Source organism: Rhodnius prolixus, unplaced genomic scaffold, assembly GCF_049639745.1.
Source record: "Rhodnius prolixus isolate KJV_2025 unplaced genomic scaffold, Rpr scaffold_3, whole genome shotgun sequence".
NCBI lineage: Eukaryota > Metazoa > Arthropoda > Insecta > Hemiptera > Reduviidae > Rhodnius > Rhodnius prolixus.
Genome location: NW_027411603.1, coordinates 41,819,981 through 41,841,515, shown reverse-complemented (window position 1 = coordinate 41,841,515; position 21,535 = coordinate 41,819,981). Strand labels below are relative to the sequence as shown.

Below are 21,535 nucleotides of genomic sequence, written 5' to 3'. Positions count from 1 at the left end.
AGTAAGAAAACTACCCAAAATCCAAATCACTTTAAAACATCTGGAAAAACCTAGATACTGCTACAGGATAGTCTTTCAGAGATTGGCTTAGCTAAGGTAACTGAATGTTTAACCAGATAGAAGTTCTGTAGCTCTCAAGATGTTCTTGACTCAACTAGGATGGTGTGCCAGAAATGAGGGCTGGTGAAAAAGATGAAGACTACGTTATACTTGAAAGATTGGACTCTTTTACGCCGCGGCCCGCTGCAGTTAACTATCTGAAAATTTGTTTAGTAGATACCAAACTTTTGTTTCAATATGGAAATTTTAATGCTTAAAACAAACCCACTTAAATAAATACCCATCATTAAAATGCAGATTTATAATAGTTATTTAAAAAATGTTTCAGAAAAATTTATATAAGAACGGTTGAGTGGAGATTGGTTTGGCATTCACAAAGCATGATTTCAGCGTTATTTACGGTTTAACACATTTGTGGGTGGAAAGTGTACGCTCAATAACTTGACTTCACAACACTCAACTATATTTTCACAATTAATAAATTGCGAATGTGACTGAAACTAATTTTTGGTGGTAGAGTTGTTGGTAGGTATTCCTGTTCTAGCTGCGAAAATTAGGGCTTTACGAAATTTATTAAGAAAAAAATTTATATAATGGAATAATTACTTTTCTTCTCGTTTCTGCATCGGGAACTTATGTTAAGACTTGTTCACTCGTGTTTTGTAAGCTACAACTGGCAACTATTGCGGTTAGTTTTTGGCAGTATTTTATCCCTCTTTCTTCTTACTCACCAGTCTCTCTACCGAGCGATTTACTCCTCGGCCAAGGAGCGGAGATCTTTTCAATGAAATATTATTCGTTCAGAGTATTTCTTTAAAATAGATGGACTATAATTATCAAGAAAACTTAAATCATTTTTCATAAATAAATTTTGTTCGATGCATTTTTCTAGTGTTAAACATACTTAACAAATGGGATAGTTAATCTTGGTAGATGGATTCCCGAGAGTATAATAAGATTCCCTTAATTTAGTGTATAAAATCTTAAGTGTAAAGCGATTAAAGTTTGTTTAGCACACAACATACAAATCTTACTTTTATTTATACGATTATAACCAAAACAAGAGACAACTACGGACGTAAAGATTTCCCATTTGTTTAAGTGAACATTAAATAAGCTACGGCAGTTAGTTGACACTAAATTTGTGTTTCCCATGACAGGGAGCCACAGTAAGACCCAACACACCAATACGCACAATGCTCTGTCATACATCTCTCTCTATATATCTCCCCTCTTCGGCCAAACTTTTGTCTTTCAGTTCTTGTTTCATAATTCGTTTACAGCTTCTGAATCATCATCTTACCATCCAAATGGTTATCTTGGTTGAGTAAGTCTTTTATTTAATTAATGTTATATATTTGAAGCCTTTGCTATTTCGCTCCAATGATAATCAATATAGTTGATCCTTGAGGCGGCAATATTACGCTAAGATTTTGTATTAAACTTAATGCTTTACTCTTGTAAGTAATTAAAATGAATGAACAATACAATATTAAATTGAATAATTGAATAATAAATCTTGATCATTAATGTACACACGAGAAGTTAAGTCCTATTATGCCAATTATATTATATATTTAAAAAAAATAAAACCCCAATTGCAAGCATATTTAGATTACAGTCCTGTTATTACTAGTGGAAAGAATTTGTTTGTGTTAAACAATCTACGCTATATCTAAAAAGTTATTCACGAATAAATTGACTTCCAAATATTGATTATAATATCAATAGAGATTAGTGGCGCTAATGACCACAGTCGTCGATGCGCCCCCCCCCCCCAAAATAGAGATTAGTCTAACTAAATAGAGTAGAAGACATCACGAAGACAGACGAAAAAATATATGAAAATCGAACCGGTCGTCAAATGAAGGTTCTCAAATCACACGAAACTGAAAACTTTGTTCAGAGTCCGTCACTGCAGTGAAATGCTTAAACCATTATAAAATAATACTTCTGCTTTAAAATAATAGCTTTAACTTTTGTTTTCTGAATCAAAGGCGAGTAAAATACAACAGATAGAAAAAAGCAATATCTTATTTTCAGTTGTCCAAGTGTATTCTAAACTAGCACTTAGATAGATTTGTGTTTGTGAACAGTAGAAAGTCTTTTACTACTTGCTCTCCTTTTCCAACGTACCATCGAAGAAAAGACAAAGAAAGGGTAATTTTGTTAATTACAATTCAGTAATATGTAGCATTAAGAGCAGAAACCAGTTTGTTTTCTTTATTCAAATATAAATAACTGTGATAACAGAAATGGCTGGATAAGTTATGCAGTGGTAACCCTCAAAAAGACATTCACTCAGTAGTCATTCTCTTCACCAATGCGGATATCTTGGGGGCCCATCTTTTAGAATTTCTAAAAAGGTTCGACAAGAGAGATATCAAAGTTATCCGTTTTAGTTGAAATGGAATTAGTTGTAAAGGACATGAACGTCTTGGGTAATGAAAAGTATGTAAAGAGATTTAAGTTAGTTCAATTGGAGACGCAAAAAGAAGTACTTCTTGTTAACTAACGATTTTGGATTATAGGAAATAATTTTGAAATAAATTCCCACATCAGCTAGCTGGTGACTTTCATCACTTAGAATTTAAGCAGCATTTAACTTTACTAACATCAGACATACGTGAAAAACAGTTCTTTGAAAGAGAAATAAATAGTCCTAAAATCAGTTTTAAAGAGAAAAATTAAATAGCCCGTTGTATGGGTTGTTTGGGTTCCAAGTTTAAACGAACACACTGACGTAATTATCGAACAAATGTATAAAAATCTCAATTGGAAGATTTTTTTTACAATTCGGGATCCAAACAACTTATTTTTTTTTTTTTACACTTTAATTGAAATTACACTCAGAAAGAGAGCCAACTCCTACCGCTCACGAACTCCTACAAGGAACATTTTAATCGGCAGTTTTAGATAACACATTCGCATATAATTGAGTATCAAGAATAAAGAAGAAATATAATCAGAAACTATATTCGAGACAATGAAGAAAAATCCATGTATTAAAGCTAATTCGAACTCATGGCCATTCTGCCATGACCAAGCGTATAAAGTTTAAGGTTGATTGTTTTGTTTTTAAGCTTGTTCTTGAAAGTCAAAAGAGTACTTTCATAATACATTTTTCGCACTAATGAGGTTCATAATGTATTCTTTTTTTGTGTGTGCAATCCGGTTCACTTTGGACACGATAGAAATACCTACAGCCAGAGAAGGCAAAAAATAACGTAAAGAAAGGATTTTATTTTGGTTTGTTAAGTGATTTTTTTAAATTAAATTAATCTGTAATTCATAAATTTATTTCTATTTATTTGCATTACGCAATAAATAGGAAGAAAAGATATTTTTGGTAAAGTTAATTTTATTTTTATTGAACGAAACGAACTTTGCAAACTTCTAATTGATACAATTCTACAGTAAAACGTCCCCAAGAGGATGTATGAAGTCGAATTGTGGTACAATTGTACCCCTGCTGAAATTCCTAATTAGTGTGGAAGATAGAACTCCCTCCAGCACATCGTCAGTAAACCCCAAGAAGATAGTGTTGTTGCTTATAATGGGTGGCAAACAGAAGGAATTGTAGTAATGTAGTTGTGTGCTCAAGTTAGTGCTCTGTGTTATCATGTAAGGCTAGGAATGTGTTAGAAGTAGAAACAAGAGATGGTGTAGTCCTCTGAAAGGGTTAAGAATGTAGGAACGAGGAAGTGCAAACGTTACTGGCGCCAAACAGTCGCCCTATTTCGTAAACAAAGGGGGGAATAAGTTCGGCAAGACAGCCTAGGAAGCAAAGTGGGGATGCACGAGGCAGGAGCTTTAATCAACTTAATAGAACTGTTGCTGAGCTTTAGGGCTAGGCTACCAGGGTTTCCCAAACAAAACACCAAGCCAAAGTATACACTTTTCAGGAACACTTCATAATTTCCTGGAAGAAATCTTTGTCTTTGCGATTTCACCAGAATTAACTCCTTCTAAACTATACGGTACAGTTGATGTACATATGGAGCCTTAACCATAACAACTAAAAATTTGCATATTTTGCTGTCATTCTGTACGAATTCTTTAAAAATGTTGACCCGCTCATATTATTTCTTCACTCCAGTAGATTGAAATGAAAAGTTTGATATTTACACAAAATTAAATTCACCCAGAGATACATTTTTTTCTCTACAAATTTTCCCTCCTTAATTTATCTGATTAATTTAAGAAGTTTTGTTACAGTATTACAAGAATTTGAGTTTCAAAATTATCTTTACCTATTACAGGCTGTCAAACTCAGGAATCCAATAAAATCTAACGATCCTTAATTTATCCTTCTTGGCTAGAAATTGTTTTACTTGTATCTTTCTTCTTTTCTGTACACATTCTGCTGGACTGACTGAGAGCATCTTTGGTCATCAATATTCCACATCGCCTGAAGTCCATTAAACTTATTCACAAACTGCATACCATCCACTGTCATCCTGATTACCTGTTTTTTGCAAAATAAAAAATTAGTATTGCAATTGCAGTGTTGAAATAAAATCTCTAAAATACAAATATAAATTTTTACCAAAGCAAATCTCAATTTAAAAAAAACTGTAAATTAAGTCACAATGATGCTACAAGTAACAAAACAAGGCAACGATAGTTGAGGAATTTGGTTTTCAAGACATTTGAACTTAATGAACGTTTTATAATTTAAAAATCTTATGTAACTACTTTTTCTAAGAAGGATTGTTTCTTGTCTGACTAGATATTTCGATAACGAATAGATAAAAAAAAAAAGTTATGCTTTAATAGATAAAAGGTTCTGCACAATAAAGCAAACAGTGGATTAAACAATCACTCATTTAGCTCAGGGTTTTTGATGAAAAATGCCATCACTTATTCGCAGATATGCAAGGTGAACCGGAATAACAGTTTTCTGTTCGCAAAGAGATGTTAATGAAAGTTTATAATTGGAGGAAATTAAGTTCTGGATTCTTTTTGGATTATGGTTGCCCGTGGTAGAGTCTAGACTGTTTCCTAATTTTAATTCTGGATTTAGGCTTGGAAGAGGTGTTCTCTTCCGGCATTAGAGGAGACATAGAAGAGGATCTCTTTCTCTTTCTGTTTGTAGTACATGAAAAAAAGAAGAAATACTTCACGTTCTTCTTTTATGATTTGCCAAGTTGCAGGATTACAGCCTGCAAGTTTTCTATACCCAACAATGTAGGCAGCTTTGGTTTTATTTAGCAAGTTTAAGCACTAAATTAGAATTTATTCTCTCTTGTTCAACAAATTAGAATTAAAGTAATAAATAACGTTCATTCTAGAAAACACAGCAAAATAGAACCGAAGGTGCGTTCCATACAATCCTACAATGAAACAACTGAAAAAAACATTAAAATTCTTAAACACAACCCTGTAATTAGACTTTTTCTTGCTACAAAGTTGGAAGAAACAGATTTTAGGAGGCAAGTCATGAAAGTTATAAACTGTAGAGGAGTCACAGTTCATTAAGCAACTTTCAACTACAAACTCGTCTTTTAGCATTAATAACATATTAATACGATTTAATAATTGTCAACAAGTAAAAATTAAAATTCATCAAATCTATCAGAAATCCAATATTTACTAACAAAACAATGTTCAATTCATCGTACAACATATTGTTTCTTACACACATTTAATTAAATTTTGGCAATATGAAATGACATTTAATATTTACATGGATTGAAATGACTGAAATTCATTTCCTGTAGAATATTCATATAAAGTAATAATAACGTACATAACGCAGTCATCAGAAATAAAATATTAATATATTTATTTAAAATTAATACATAGGATTTGCAGGATAATATAAACAACAGGTTAATAAATAATTTTTATTGTCAATTCTAGTTTAATAATCTAGCTTAATTACCCATCTGTTAATAAAAAAAATACTTCAAATAATGATAAACTAGTAAAAATCCTGTAAAGTTTTTTTGAGAAAACTGAGAAGGGAAAACCTATTACGCGTCCCCTACTGTGGAGACGACATTCACTTCACAATGCCCCAGTGAACAGGGTATCTAGAACAACTGGGATATGGGCTGTAGATAAAGTCACGCAAAACTGGGAAATTTTTACAAAGAAAGACTATGTTATGAATTAGTTGCAAGATCACATCTTCTTGAACGTTGTACTAGATCAGACAATGCTACACTAGTAGCATTTGAGGAGGTATCAAATTAACCTTTGAGTTAGCATTACCTTTTTATTTAGTTTTTAGTTTTAGGCCACTCAATCAAATAGATTTGTTGTGTCACATTGCCTCCACCGATGCAAGGTAAGACCAATCGCTTACAGTCCCACAAGTAATAACACACTAACCCCAAGTTTTCTAGGATGGTTCTAGAGAGATGGAAGAAAAAAAAGAGAGATGGAAGAATAACCAATCGCCGGTAGCGCAGTAAGGGATAAACCACTTCCTAGAATAAGATGCACCCTTCCCTGAATGCCATACTCAGGTATTCCAAATTCTGTGGATTGCTGGGAATGTCACACCCTCATTGGAACAACCATTTTCTGGAGTCAGAATGTTTCTCCCTACAGATCACTAGGTAGAAGCACTGCCTTCTATGAGAGTGGTGGTCTGGTAAGTCGTTCGAATGAGAACTTGTTTGAGGGACATACGCAGCTCGTGCTTCGCCATGTAGATTCTTTTCTTTTCAATAAAAATAAAATATAAGTAATAACTTTTTACTACGCTTCAACATCTGATAACTATACCGACTCTGCTAAAATTAGTAAAACACACACGCCTTGTAATATTTCAATACTCCCTTCCCGCCGGGTTATTTTCATTCCTATTGCACATCATTCTATCTTTCCTCAATGGTGCAACAGATTATACTTCCTTGCAGCATCTCCCAGCACTTAATGCATTCTTCATTTCCCTATATTTCCTATTCTGAGAGTAATGTCATTTGCCTTTTCTACAAAGCTTGCATTAAACATACAGTTAATGTGACTTGGAATTCAATTTAGATGGTATTCCACCCTTCTTGATCCTACATACAGTTTTACACCTCACATCCTAAACGTCATCTCACCCTTTTATACTTGCAGAAACTGAATAATTACCACCAAATTCGCTTTATGTTTGGTATCCAAGATGCTTTCCTTTTCAAACGTTCAACAACTTGGAAAACAATGTTTATTTCCCCCCTTTTACATTTAAAACGTTTTAAATTAATTAAACAACTTAGATCGCTTATTAAAAACAAGATTTCATTGAACTAGATAAGAAAACTTGAACCCAGATAAGAACTTGGGTTTTAATAAACAAGCAATTGACGAATTATCAATCGCAGAAGTGACTTTTGTTTTCATAAATACATCTTTTATATCTCTCTTTACTTTGACACAAATAAACACTCCCAAATATTAGTCTTTAAAAATAAAATATATTACTTTGATAAATGATTAAAGTGAACACTATGATTTCAGTTTCCAATTATAAGACACAAATATAGAGAAACAACTATCAAGGCGGATGAAACTTAAAATAGGTTTGTTTTGTTAATATGGTCAGCACTATTGCAGCGTAGGCCATAATTAAATACATAAATCGAAATGCTAATTGAATTTTTTTTTTTAGAGAACAGAGTGTACACAATGTTAAGTGAAATACTTGAAAATTTTCAAGTTCAAAAAAATATCAACATTGAATGTCAACATCATAATAATTCTTTTTGTTTTAACTGAAAATTAGATTAAAATAAAAAAACGTTTAATACAAGAACTCTGGGGGCGTTTCCACGAAGAATTAAAGACTTCATTTGGACAGCATTGATCTAAGAACTATTTTAAATAATTGTAAATAAGTTAAAACGGTACAGTCGCTGAATTTTATGAAATCAATAATTTGTTTAATAACAATATCTGGCCCTTTACACCATTTTGTACATCCCTTTTTTCCGTACAGATTCATATCATTTGTATAGATACCCTGGCATCTCTATGGTCATTCCAGTCTAAGAATCCCACATTTACACCACTATATCTCCCGTTTATAGATGTGTTAATTGGTTAGCAAACCAAGAACTAAAATCTAGCTAGCTCAACCCCTTCACATCATACATTCACACGAGCAGAGTTTCTTCAAGAGTTTATCCGTATCCAAGAGTTACCTATCTTACCAAGACGAATAATATTTTGAGTATTGCATTATTACAATATTTAATGAGTTTCTGTAGATATTCTTCTGTTGAAACTTCAGCATTAACAGTAACTACATTGCAGTGTCAAACATTAACAATAGATTTTCCGTAATTAAATTTATTAATTATATACTATAATTAATGTATAGAAATTTGTAATAAAATAAATTATTACAATATTCATACACATAGCAAAGGAATGTATACATAATAAAGTAATACAAATATTGTGTACTTAAAATAAATATTATATATATTGGTACTTAGTATTCATGAAGTTGTAGTGTGCATGCATACAGCGTGCTCTTACCTGCACGGAATTATTAATTGGTCTGATAATAGTATAAGCTAGAAGCTGACAACAAGGCGACCATATATCGAACCAACTTCATCTTCTATAATCACCTCCTTGTATCCAATTTAATGTATTCACTACAGTGCGAAGATATTCACTGTAGAAATCACCGGATGTTAAATCTTGAAAATTGTCTGATTAAAAAATAATTTCCAAGGTAATAATATGGTAAAAAAAAAAATTGGAACTGTGTACTCTGAACCCTTTAAAAAACGAATAGCGTTGGGAGCTATTTTAAGAAATAATATTTAAACAAGCGATTATGTAAAATTCATTTAAAAGTATCTATCAATTTTCACACTTATGCATCAATGTTTGCATTAAACAAGGGTGGAAGTAATGAACCAATTTTTAACCAGTCCCTAATTATTTTATTTTAATTTAAATTGCAACTGTTTTTATGGCCCGATGTTAGGGATGCTATGAGGAATGCAATTCTGAAACAGAAATTTTGAAAAACCGTAAAGAATGGGCTACAAATGCGATTACAAATCATAAAATGGTTGGTAGTCAAGGTCGACAAACGGTTTAAGCTCTTGTAACTGATTGAACTTAGATCGAGTTACTTCCAATGGGTCGTCATACAATGTTGAAGGTTCAGGATACGCTCGAGGAAGACGCCTTCGTTGAGGAAGTATTATATAATCATGTGGAAGGCCAAAGTTTGAAGCACATTTCACTATTAGATATATATAAAAGTCCTCTGATATCATTCACAGAGAGATCACCCTTTTTTCCCAGGTCTGATAGACTGAAAATTGGTGGTTAGATGCTCGTAATCTAATTTGATTACATTAGTTTTCTTAGTTTTTATTTGACAATATTCTGGCTAATACACATAGTATATTGGTTTTAGCCACCACAGTTCACCGTATAATCCTTAGAGTCACATAGCAGTCTTTTTATATGAAAATTTGGTTAGTAAACTAGTCATAATAGTCAAAATGTTGAAATCTCCAAAATGTGCACATAGCAGATATTGGTTTGACAATAACGATATACAGATATAAGGAGTGCATGTGACAGTATATTTTGTGCGTAAGAGATTATTAGGAGAAGAGCAATGGCAATGTGTGTAGTGTAGAGGTTCTCTAAAGCAGCGAACTGGTGGATATATTGGGAAAGACGACTCAATTAGGGAGCATCTAACAGCGGGGCTAGGAAGTGTGGACGTGTTCCATTACTTAGCACACTTTATATGAAGTAGAAGGGGAGAGAAAAGTAGATAGTGTGGAGCGTAAGAGCGAGATGGTGAATTACAGGCAATTGGTGTGCGAGAGAGAAAGAGCCCTTGAGTGTTGTGTGATTGGGCGATGAGCAGGTGGCCTTGATGACCTTTAAATAACATTGAGTAGAACCCAATTAGTACCTCGGCTCTAAGGAAAGAGGAAACCAAGCCGTTGATCCTATCGCACTATTCCTTAAAACAAATATTACACAGTATCTACAATGGAGAGTGTACACACCGTAATGTTCCATCATGAGGTGTAAAGAAAATTATAAATTCTCAGCTCCTTTTTATTTTACGTGCCTCATATCACGACACAGTAAATTAAAAAAACTCCAAATAATTTTTCTCTACAGAACCTCCTTTCAAAACTAAAGTGAACTCTATTAATATTTTTTGGAGAACTACGCAACTATTATTACATTACGGCTACAACTTGGGTCTCTGACCGACGTGGGACGTGAAACTTATTTCGATCTATCCCTCTAACCTAGCCCCAAAAACATAAAACCCTAACAGGATGAAAAAATAACAGCCAATTTCAGTCATTTTGAGTCCTTGAGCAGACAAGACAAAAGACACCAACCTTTAATGATGTAAAATATTACATTGTCAATTAGCCCTGAAGATGACCTAGTCCCTAGATCGAAAGCTCGGCACAATAGAAAAATACAAGATATGACTGTAATTGGCTGTTATTTTTTCATCCTATTAAAACAATGAATTAGTCACTAAAAATAATGAATAGTAATAAAACCCAAAGGCTAATCTTCCAGTCTACTGTTGTAAGACAGGTGTAGGTATATAGGTTCGGTCAAACATAAAGGCTTAGTAAAGTTTATATAATTAAGTAAAGTTTCGATGAATAGCTTGTTTATTTTAATACAATAATGTCAATACCAACTAGAAAATTTTAAAATGCAATGTTCTTCATTCATTAAATTTCAACCTTCTTTAATTTCCAAGTTGTCTGTTTTTCGGCATTTTGTATAGAAGAATATCATCATTCTAGTTATTTTTTTAAGCAAAAGTTTGTATTAATGATTAATATTTCAATAATTAATTTAATTATTATTTAATTTAGTAATTAATGTTTCAATTATTAATTTGCTATTCTTATTAAATTATAAACGTTAATTATAACTAGAAAGCAATATTGCAATAATTAGAGATGTTCTATCCCATGTGGTAACTCCTGTAATTACTTGGTAGACCATTGAGATATGTTCAGGATTGTGAGGTAATTCTCTGACTGATTCAATGCCAAATAGACAATACGTAATTCTCTAGTCATATCTAATTCGGATTCCATCTTAAATTTTCACATATTTCTAATTATCTTATGACGTAACCATTAGTGGAAATCTTGAATTTAAATTACGATTTAATTAATTAATGTTCCTTTATTTATGTACTTCTTTTCCATTTTTTAAGCTACCTTCTGCTGTCGGACCTAAGAGTAGGGATTAGGTGAGTAGGTAGCAGAATATTGGATTCCAACGCGGAGATCACGGGTTCGAATCCAGCTTTGTCTGTAAAGTATTACAGATTTGAGTATGATGAGGCTTCCACTAATGAATTTCTTCCAAAATTGCTGATTACCACTTCATTTATTTTTTTACATATTTCCTGGTATCCCAGCCTCTAGTTCCCAGCCTTGGCTTGTAAAGCAGAAAGAATCAAGCAAGTAATTTAAATAAACAGGCAAATTAGTAATTCTATTGTATTATTATATAAAAGCTTACAAACGGATTTCAAATTCTTATTAAAAAATATATTACTTATCGTGATAAGGTATACGGTAATTATCATAGACTTCACTGGGTATTGAAGTAAAGCGCGTTCGCTTTCTCAATTTCTAACACCAAACCCAAAGGAGTTTATTTGACAAAGAAGTTGGTTTCTTTTACATGAAATAAATGTACCGAAAGTAAAGAAAAATTGCAGTCAAAAATGAAGGATGAAAAAACAGACAAACTATGTCGAACCATTTTTAAATTTAACGATGTTTTACTTTAAGCCTTAAAATAAAAACGACGAGGTAAAGATATATAAAGGGATAATTTAGGTTAACCTTGTATGGAAAATAAACTGAGTACAAACTGTCGGCAGTTTACAATTAGTTTCATATCTAAATGAAGGGCCAGATTGTATATATACACTTGTGTTACTGGATATAGTTAAGGCCTGAGGCGGTGAACTCCCTTTGAAGGGTTACCCTCTTCTAAATTTTGTCAGCCTGCGTATGAGTTGGTCGGGTGAGCTGTTAAAGTCGGCTGAAAGAGGCCCTTGAGGGTGAGAGGGAGATGTTCATAATGAATTGCCTAACCAGAAAGAGACTGGCTGCCGCCCGCCATTATAAATGCATTAATTCAGTGTGGTAGAGGGCCGTAGACGTGAGGAACGGCCTTCCGCTGCTAAATAATGTACTACCACCTTGCTTTACATATTAGGCAATTTGTTGGCAGCTGGGGCCCGCGGACGTGTCCAATTTCTCGCGTCCTATCCTACTCAAGGTTCATGTAATATGCTTTGTCTAGTTACAGGATTGGATACCTTATCTTACAGTTGTACCTAACCCTATTTTATCCTTGAAATGTAAATTTCTTCTCCACTGTTACAATTGAGAAGTATTTTCAAATTCAATCCTCTAATTAAGTAAAAAGTAAAATAATTGCCTCGTTTTTCAGTCAGGGCTTAACATCCAGCTAGCAATTAGGTGTGGCAGACGGGGGCGGAAGCTCATACTTTACTATAAAAAATTTTTTTTAACAAATAAAAAGTAGTCTTACACGGGATCCAAACTAGGGATCTCCCACTTACAAAGCTACGCTCTTGACCACTAAACTAACACCCGCCCCAATCCTCTAATTAGTTCCAATTGGTTGATTAACCTAGTGTAATCGCCGAAAAAATTTATTTGAACTTTTTAAAACTCATTAGATGCAAGTAGCTATAACATTTGTAATTATTTCTCAGGAAAATTCCTTAAGTACTCTTCAATAAATGAGTTTAGTATTGAAAATATTTAAATAAAAACATATTTCCGACAATTAGCTTCCAAATTTATAAATCATAGTGGTAGTGTCTTTGTGATGCACTTTTGTATAAAATTTGAATTAAGACATCTTATTCTATTCCATTCAATAAATGAGTTACTGGTATGGCTTCAAATTTAATTTGAATAATTTCCAATTGTAGTGTTGCCTTTGAGAACTTAGCTGCCTTCGTAGGAGCTCAAAAGAAACATTAATGAATGAATTTCTTACCCGTAGAGTGCTCTGGCGACTTCCTTAATCCTTATAGTAGTCCTTTTTTGCTCCAAAAGATTCGTCTTTTGAGAGCGTCAACAGCATTCGAATCATCGTAACTTCTTTACAAGAGAGTGCACATTGCAACCATCTTGCGTATATTGTCAATATTTTAGTGATCCATACAGTGGTATTTATGTCAGACATTCTCGCTCAATTGCTATCTGAAACAAACAACAGTGATTATATTCATTGTGTTGTGAAATTATTAAAATCTTTTAGAAAATATTGAAAGAATATATTAAGAGTAAATATAAATATTAAGTGTAAATATTGAAAGAATAAAAATATTCAAAACAACAATGGCTAAAAGGATTAAAAAAATAAAATAGATATGCCGCACATCATAAATTACAACTTAATTTACAAATGCACTATAAATAAGGTTAATTTCAATATTGGTGTGAAAAAAGCAGTTCGAATGAATAGGATGGCAGGTTGGACACTTTTTTATATTCTGTTTTAATGGTTGACATATCTGATTTAGTGTCCCCCAGCAGAATATGTCTACTAAAACCTGGAAATCAATAAATCTCTTCTTTTTTATAATATACCCTTCTGTTTGCGTGGAAAATGAGGAGTAATATTTTCTGGTTTTTGTAACATAACGGAATCATACTGGATGCTCTTATTGAGATGAAGTTATTCTAGATCAATTTAAACCAACGCATTATGAAAATCATAATTTATTTTTTTTTACAGTTTATAAACAAAAGTTCCTGTGATTTTTTTTGTGGCTGGAAAATGGTTGAATTTAAATAAAATTGAATTATCTTATCTTTGCTAATTAGTTAGATAAATTATTATTAATTATTTTCTGCTGATTACTTGTTAGAAAAAAAATGGATATCTTTTCCGGGTACTGTCAGTAAAGCTCGCGCATGTATTGGAAAAACATCTAAATAAATAAAAGGCTGTGGCAAAAATTCTGATTTTCGATACTGACACAATTCTGATTTACACTGACAGCTTTAACAATTAATACACACAGTGTCTGCAGAATTTATGTGAACGGAAAGAGGGTAATTTTGTCTTTTGCGTGGATACCATTTCTTGGGCAACTTGAAGTCTAGCTTTTGATTTCTCGTGGATCTGTGATAAGGTATCGACTTTGCCTATCTAAGCCATAAAAGAAAGTGATTTCCAATTCCTTTTCTCACTCACTATCTCCTTAAATTTTTGCGAGTTGTATTTCTTTACACCAGGTCTTGAAACCTAAGCTACTACTCAAGGACTCTTCCTCAATTTACAGATCAAAAGAATAAAAAAAAATGCTTAAGGAGAGGAGTCTCCCATTTGGAGATAATCTCTCTGATTATTTGTGTCAGAACTAGTACTACATTAGGATGGGCTAAGAAAGCTGAAAGTGAGGACTTTCCTCGCATTCAAGATGCAGAAGGCAGGTACTCTGTTTAGAGGAACGTCTTATAAAAGACTGGTGAAGTACTCAGTCACAATCTGGTCACTCTTCCTCTGAGTCACGAGATCTCCGTCGTACCGGCTAAATAGCCAAGAGTAAAAAATTAGAAAAGTAAAGCTTTATTATTTAGATATCTTGCACAGGTACATATTCTAAAAATATCCTACCAATCTTACCACTTGAAGACGCTTCTTGAATTCGTATAAACGGAATTATTATTAACATTAATTAATTTAAGGCGCGACAATATCTAAGGCTTTTGGCGCCTAGAGCCTTCTTTGTGTATTATTAGTTTCCGCATGGTGCTTTCTTGCTGCAATTACTGTCTAGCATCACACAATCAGCTCTTTTTTAAGAAAGAAAAACTCTATGGGTATCGCGCCAGAATTTTGTACAAGGGACCTTGGCGTACTAGAGCCACTGCACTATCAACTGAAGCAAATCCGTTCCCTGCCACTATAGTAATTACAAAGCTTTGGGTTTCCTAAACGTAAGATTCAAGTACTTTTTGTTTGAAACATTCAGATATTTTAAAAATAAACAAATAATTTGAACATAATGGTGCAACAGACGTTGTTCAAAAAACTAACACGAAGAACAAAAGCTGTCAGAGGTCGATTTTTACTTGAGGGGTGTGGTCAGCACAATGTACATACCCGGTCGACAAGTAACTTTAGTTCACCCCTGTTATTCAACAAAGCTCGGTCAATAACACTGGGACCCTCTAAGGGAACGATATCAGAATTTCCAAGCAGCAATAGCTTCGGTATTTTTTTCAATGAATTTAAAAAACAAAAAAAAGGTTATCCACAATTGGAATCAATTCGTCCTAAAAATCTCTATGAGACGGCACTTAATGGGAACACAATCCCTCAAAGCCCCATTAAAAGTTTTATCAGCTTCTTTTTTTTTAACGTTAATAACATTTATTAAGGTAGCCATCTTCAGCAGCAATACGCGAGAGTTTCCTTTTGAATGAGCGATTTTGCAGCCTAATGTTGCTAAGCCAATTGTTCAAAAGTCGGTATCATTACCAAACGAATTTTGAACACCCTAAAGGAGGACAAGTGTAAAGTTGTACATACCGCTTTGCGTGCAAGGCACCTTATCCACCACACAAATACAGAGTAGATATTTCAGAAATAACTTATTTATAGTGTTTATTTGCATTCAGATTGAAAAAAAAAAAAAAAATACAAATATTCAATGAATTTGTATTTTCTACTTCAAAACTTAAGATCACTTAAAAAGAGGGCATTAAACAATTTTAAATGGGTTTTATTTCAATCAACTTTGCATTATTTTATTTAAAACAATTGATGTGAAGTAGGCCTTCAAAACGATAATAAATGTTTAAATAAATATAATACAGAACCAAAAATATTCTTCATGTCATAAATACATGAGTTATGTATGAGCTGCCCAATTAATTAATTAGCGGTCTTGTAATAACAAAAGTCTTAATTTTCAAGACATCTAGAACGACCTATTAAAAGGGAATTCTGCAAATGTAAGATATTACATAAGTTTCTTTTTTTTTTAATAACAAATCATTGAGCAATAAATATGAATAATTACAGTAGTGTGTAATACAATGTAGATGAAAGTATGTTCATCACTGATGGGTGACCACTGAATGGTCTGTGTAATAGTTAAATCATTTCTATTGTTATTATTTCTGAAGCAAAAACTGTTATTACCTAATTGTAACAGGAAAAAGTAAGATATGTATGTTGAGTAATGTTTGAATTTATATATTTAGGGGATAAAGTTCAAAAATATTAAGTGAATATTTCTGAACCATAATCTGAACACATCAATACTATCTTCATGTGCCAATATTCCCTTCCTAGCACGTCGATGCTATCCGCCTTACACAAATGTATGGCGGGTCATGGTAATGAAGGGGCTAAATGTAATTTGAAAGGGCAAAATATTTTTATTGTATTTAACGTGTAAGTATTGATTAACAGTATACATTACAGAAAACTTTAGAAGTTAAAATAAAATTCTAATTCTCTTTTTAGATATTTCATTGCTACTTCCACACATCCTTCGTACATCACACATTTCAATCTTAACAGAATACTAAACTGAAAACATAAAATAATAATTTAGATTGCGTTATTGTTGCATGAAACGGAGGCACCTAATAATCTTCGGCATATTATTATGAGGAATTGGAACCAAATTTTATCGAGTAACATGTATGAATACAAATGATTTCTTTTTTTTAATGATAGTAATGAGCATAATTTTAAGTTGGAACGGTATTTTTATGAATAATAAATTTTTAATTCGAAAGCAGAGGTTAATTATTTTAAATAAATTATTAGATAATTTATAACAAATAATTATTAATTGTTTTAATAGCTTTTTAATTCTAGAATGTTCCGCGGATAGTGGGTAATACTTACAACAATTCTATCAGAAAAATGATATTTGTGTGGCTTCCTTGTTGATACCTACTTTTCTATTTTTTACGTTTTGAAATCTGGTTTGTTGAGTTCAAGTTTTGAAAGCGTGCCTTTATTTATACACGTGTGACTCTACGTATGTGTGACTCTCGTATGTATGCCCTCATCAGTTGCTGATTTAATAAAAGGAGGAGTGCTATAAAAGAGGTGTGTGGAGCTTATTCTCTGTTGTAAGTATTTATAAGCTGGTTAATTAATACAATGGTGACCACTGTTGCTGCCTTATTAATTGAGTTTTGACTAAATCAGATTCCAAGAGGTTTAAGTTTTTCTGTAGTTAATTGAAGTAGGGGATTGAAAAGGAGTTGTTACAGATAGAAAACTGCAAATCTTCCTTGAACTGTTCGAGTTTATTTCTTCTACTTTCTACCTTCAGTTTTAAACTTTCACGCTAACAGACATCAAAAACAGATCAATCTTCAAAAACTTTTCAGTATCGCTTTGCACCACTGAGAGATTGCCAATTATCTTTAGTGATTTAATGGGCTTTTTACTAAACTCTAGATTCTCATCCATCAGCGCTAATAAAGTGGGGCTTCAACCCCATGTTTACAAACAACACATTTGCGTCACACACATGATTATTACCGTATTTCATATTGAAATATTTAGACAGAGAGAATTTAGATCACTCTACTGCTCTGTTTATAAAATCATTCAATTTACAAAATCTCTCTCCTGAATGCCAACTGAATTTCATTATTAATTTTGGTTTTTCTTCAGATCAGCAAACTTGAAAACAGAGAAAATAAGTGAAATATAACCTGGTGATATCAAACTAGTTTCTTAGGGTAGGTTCTCAAAGAGTTAAGTCTGAACCCGCTCTAAAATTACTTAAATCACTTTCGAGCGATTATTTCCAATAAGGTTGAACACTTTTATTATTTCTGAAACAACTGTGAGCAGAGTAGTACGTTATTTTGCGCCTTTTCTGTCTCTAAATATCCAAAAAAAAGGACTTGTGTCTTTACATGGGTGATTGCAGAATAATTTGATGTCTAGTGCAGCTAAGCTTATTGGTCAAATGTATCAGGTATACACTCTCTCCCGTGACTTACAACAATTGTTAGGCGATGTTGCTCTATTTAAGCTTGTGCGTTTTTATTCATTGTTCAAAAATAATTACATATTATTATTAATAAATATCATATCTTATCAATTAATAAGATAATAGAGATTTCCTTGCTAGTAGTAATAAAATATTTTTCTTAATTTCCTCTAAATCTTGTTAAACTTTTTACCTTTCGGTACTAAACTTTACCGGCTGTTTAAATGTTACCTAATTAACATCTGATTAACCTGATTACCCCAATTCTACAATCCGGCAAAAAAAAAAAAAAAAGTCAGAGAAATGCTATAAAACGAAATTAAGGACTCTCGTCTACTGAAACGACTTCAAACGACTAATCCCATCGTAAAGGGATCAATGTAACGACTACAAGTGACATTATTCACACAATTAAAGACGACAAGCGACAGATTTCTCAGGAACGCGTTCAGTCATTCGTAAACATCAGGAGCACCTACTTTTACTGGAAAAGGTTTAACGTCTAATTTAAAATCAGGTGCCCTGGACGGGAGCGATAGCAGATACTTTACTATTAATTTTTTGTTTAACAAATAAAAGGTAGCATCAAGGTGGAACATGAATTAGGGCATGCCACTTACAAATCCGTGCTCAAAACTATTATTCCAAATTCAGTTTTTTTGTCCTCAAGTTGTAAATTAAGACAAAGGTAATGCAAAACTAATAACTTCCTGAATTCCAAAAAATGTTGTTTATACAAACATACTCATCTTATGGAAATCAGAAATTACAAATTTCTCTTATTGAAGCAAATACATATTTAAAAAAAAAAAAAATTGAAGTACAAGTAAGCGCTGATTCACTTATATAGTTGAAAAATTAAATTTAGAATATTCGGTTAATGGCTGAGTAGACGACCTATTTAAGGACAAGTTACCCTGAATTAATTATTATTTTCCCTGACTTTCTGAGAGGAAGTTAGTGGGTCCAAGAGATGAAATTGGGACTACGGTCACCTTAATGGCAGCCCTTCCCGGTTACTTCAGACTTTTGGATACCCTCAATTAGATTTAAATCTTGGATAGAAACTAAAGTTACATTAGATTTTCCTGAATGTTTTACGATGTAACAAAAACTTTTGCCCTTGAGTTTTGGATCGATCTGCCAACCAAGAGTTAATAATGGTTCTCAATTCAGTAAAAGAAATGATGAAAAGAAGCTTCATCAGTGTGTATTATCAATTAAAATGTGAAAAGTAGTAATCGTGAGCCAGTGTTGGCATAATATAATTACCGAGTGATCAATAAAGTTGTAAAAATTTAAAACTTTAAGGAAATAATGGTATAATTTGAATAATAAAATTGTGGAACTCGCCCGACGATCGTTTGATCAAGGCGCTAAACGTAGGAAAACAAAAAGAAATGTAACAAATTATGTACAAATAAAACATTTATAATCATAATAATACGAGGGTCGTTTGAAAAGTCCGTGCAAAGTCAGAGAGATAGCACCACTGGCGCGTATCGAGGTTATGTTTAGTTAGTAGCATCTCTTGGAAGAACACACGCCAAGTTTCAGCCAGATCGGTCTATTTCTTTGTGTTTAGCATTCGTTTGAATCGAGGAAGTTGAGTGATTTTCAAATAAATGGACGAAAAAGAATTTCGTGTGTTGATTAAACACTACTTTATGAAAGGCAAAACGCCTCAGGAGACTAAAGAGAAGCTTGATAAACATTATGGTGACTCTGCACCTTCGATTAGAACAGTTTATAAGTGGTTTCAAAATTTTCGGAGTGGCCATATGGGCACAAGTGACGCTGAACGTTCTGGACGCCCTGTTGAGGTTACTACTCCAGAAATCATTGATAAAATCCATGATATGGTGATGGATGACAGAAGAGTGAAGGTGCGTGAGATTGCTAGTGTTGTGGGCATCTCGAATGAATGGGTACATAATATTTTGCATCAACATTTGGACATGACAAAGCTATCCGCAAGATGGGTGCCGCGATTGCTCACACTTGACCAAAAACGAAATCGTGTGTAGTGTTGCAAGGACGGTTTGCAGCTGTTCCAGAAGAATCCGCATGACTTTAAGCGTCGTTTCGTCACTGTGGATGAAACATGGATACATCATTACATTCCTGAGACCAAAGAACAATCTAAACAATGGGTTACAAGGGGGAATCTGCGCCAAAAAAGGCGAAGACCGTTCCTTCGGCCGGAAAGATTATGGCGACTGTCTTTTGGGATTCGCAAGGAATAATCCTCATCGACTATCTGGATAAGGGTAAAACTATTACAGGTGCATATTATTCATCGTTATTGGACCGTTTGAAAACCGAGCTGCAAGAAAAACGCCCACGATTGGCCCACAAAAAAGTCCTTTTCCATCACGACAACGCACCAGCTCACACCTCAGCAGTTGTGGTCGCAAAATTAATGGAAATAGGGTTCCAACTCGTTTCACATCCCCCCTATTCTCCAGACTTGGTTCCCTCGGACTACTATTTGTTCCCCAATATGAAGAAATGGCTGGCGGGAAAAAGATTTTATTCAAACGAGGAGGTGATTGCAGAAACGAATGGCTATTTTTCAGACTTGGACAAATCCTATTATTCGGAAAGGATCAACAAACTAGAGCAGCGTTGGACGAAGTGTATAAGCCTAAAAGGAGACTATGATGAAAAATAAAAAAGGTTTACCCCAAAAAATTAAGTAGTTTTTATTTTTGCACGGACTTTTCAAACGACCCTCGTAGTTATCGGGTACATGACTGGGAGTAAAATTGCAAAATGTAAAGGTTTTGGTGAAAAGATGAACCCAGAGACCCAAATATGTAAGGTTTGGAGCAACAAATGGTGAGACCAATTGCAGCCAATAGAACGAAAAGAGAAGCTGTAATAGGATACGAAGGTAAAGAGAATCGTTTAGGCGTTTCAGAGAACACCACAAAAAACTGAAGTACAGAAAAGTTCCATTTTCGTTTGGCAGACAGTGGCCTACAGTATTCGAGCAGACTATAGTGCCAAAATGGCGAATCAAGTTGTGACCTATCTGCAAAATAGGCGATTACTTTATTGTCGAATATACATTTTCACAAAAACCGGGCCTACATTTTTTTCACCCGCATTCAAGGAACCAAAAAACATGTTATATCAGAGAAAATACAATTTAAAACGATTGCTGTACTACCATTCAAAATAAATGTTCATGGGAAAAACGCCTAAAATATAAAATTTAGTGGTAGGTATTTTGTCTGGACATAGTAGAGAAACTATTTTCAACTATCTTTTAGACAACCTTAAAAAAGGAAGAAAAATACATTACCACATGAATGTAAGAATATATTTAGCGAGATATTTTTATAGTCAGATATATATAGATATAAGGATACATGCGTATATACACTTATATGTTGGTTATATAATCAATATTACGTGCCCGGAACTGTTCTCTGGAGATCATTCAGACACTGCACAGTG

General features: G+C 33.3%; 1 long non-coding RNA gene across 3 annotated transcripts in view; it reads right to left on the bottom strand.

Annotated features, from left to right (window-relative positions):
* Positions 1–21,535, bottom strand: part of LOC141452824 (uncharacterized) — a 92,196-nt gene that overhangs the window by 47,896 nt on the left and 22,765 nt on the right. For all 3 annotated transcript variants that reach the window (XR_012457641.1, XR_012457642.1, XR_012457643.1), the window contains exons 4-5: positions 13,084–13,289; positions 4,314–4,528 (exon numbers count right to left, since the gene is read on the bottom strand). This is a non-coding gene — a long non-coding RNA (uncharacterized lncRNA). The remainder of the gene's footprint in view (positions 1–4,313; positions 4,529–13,083; positions 13,290–21,535) is intronic.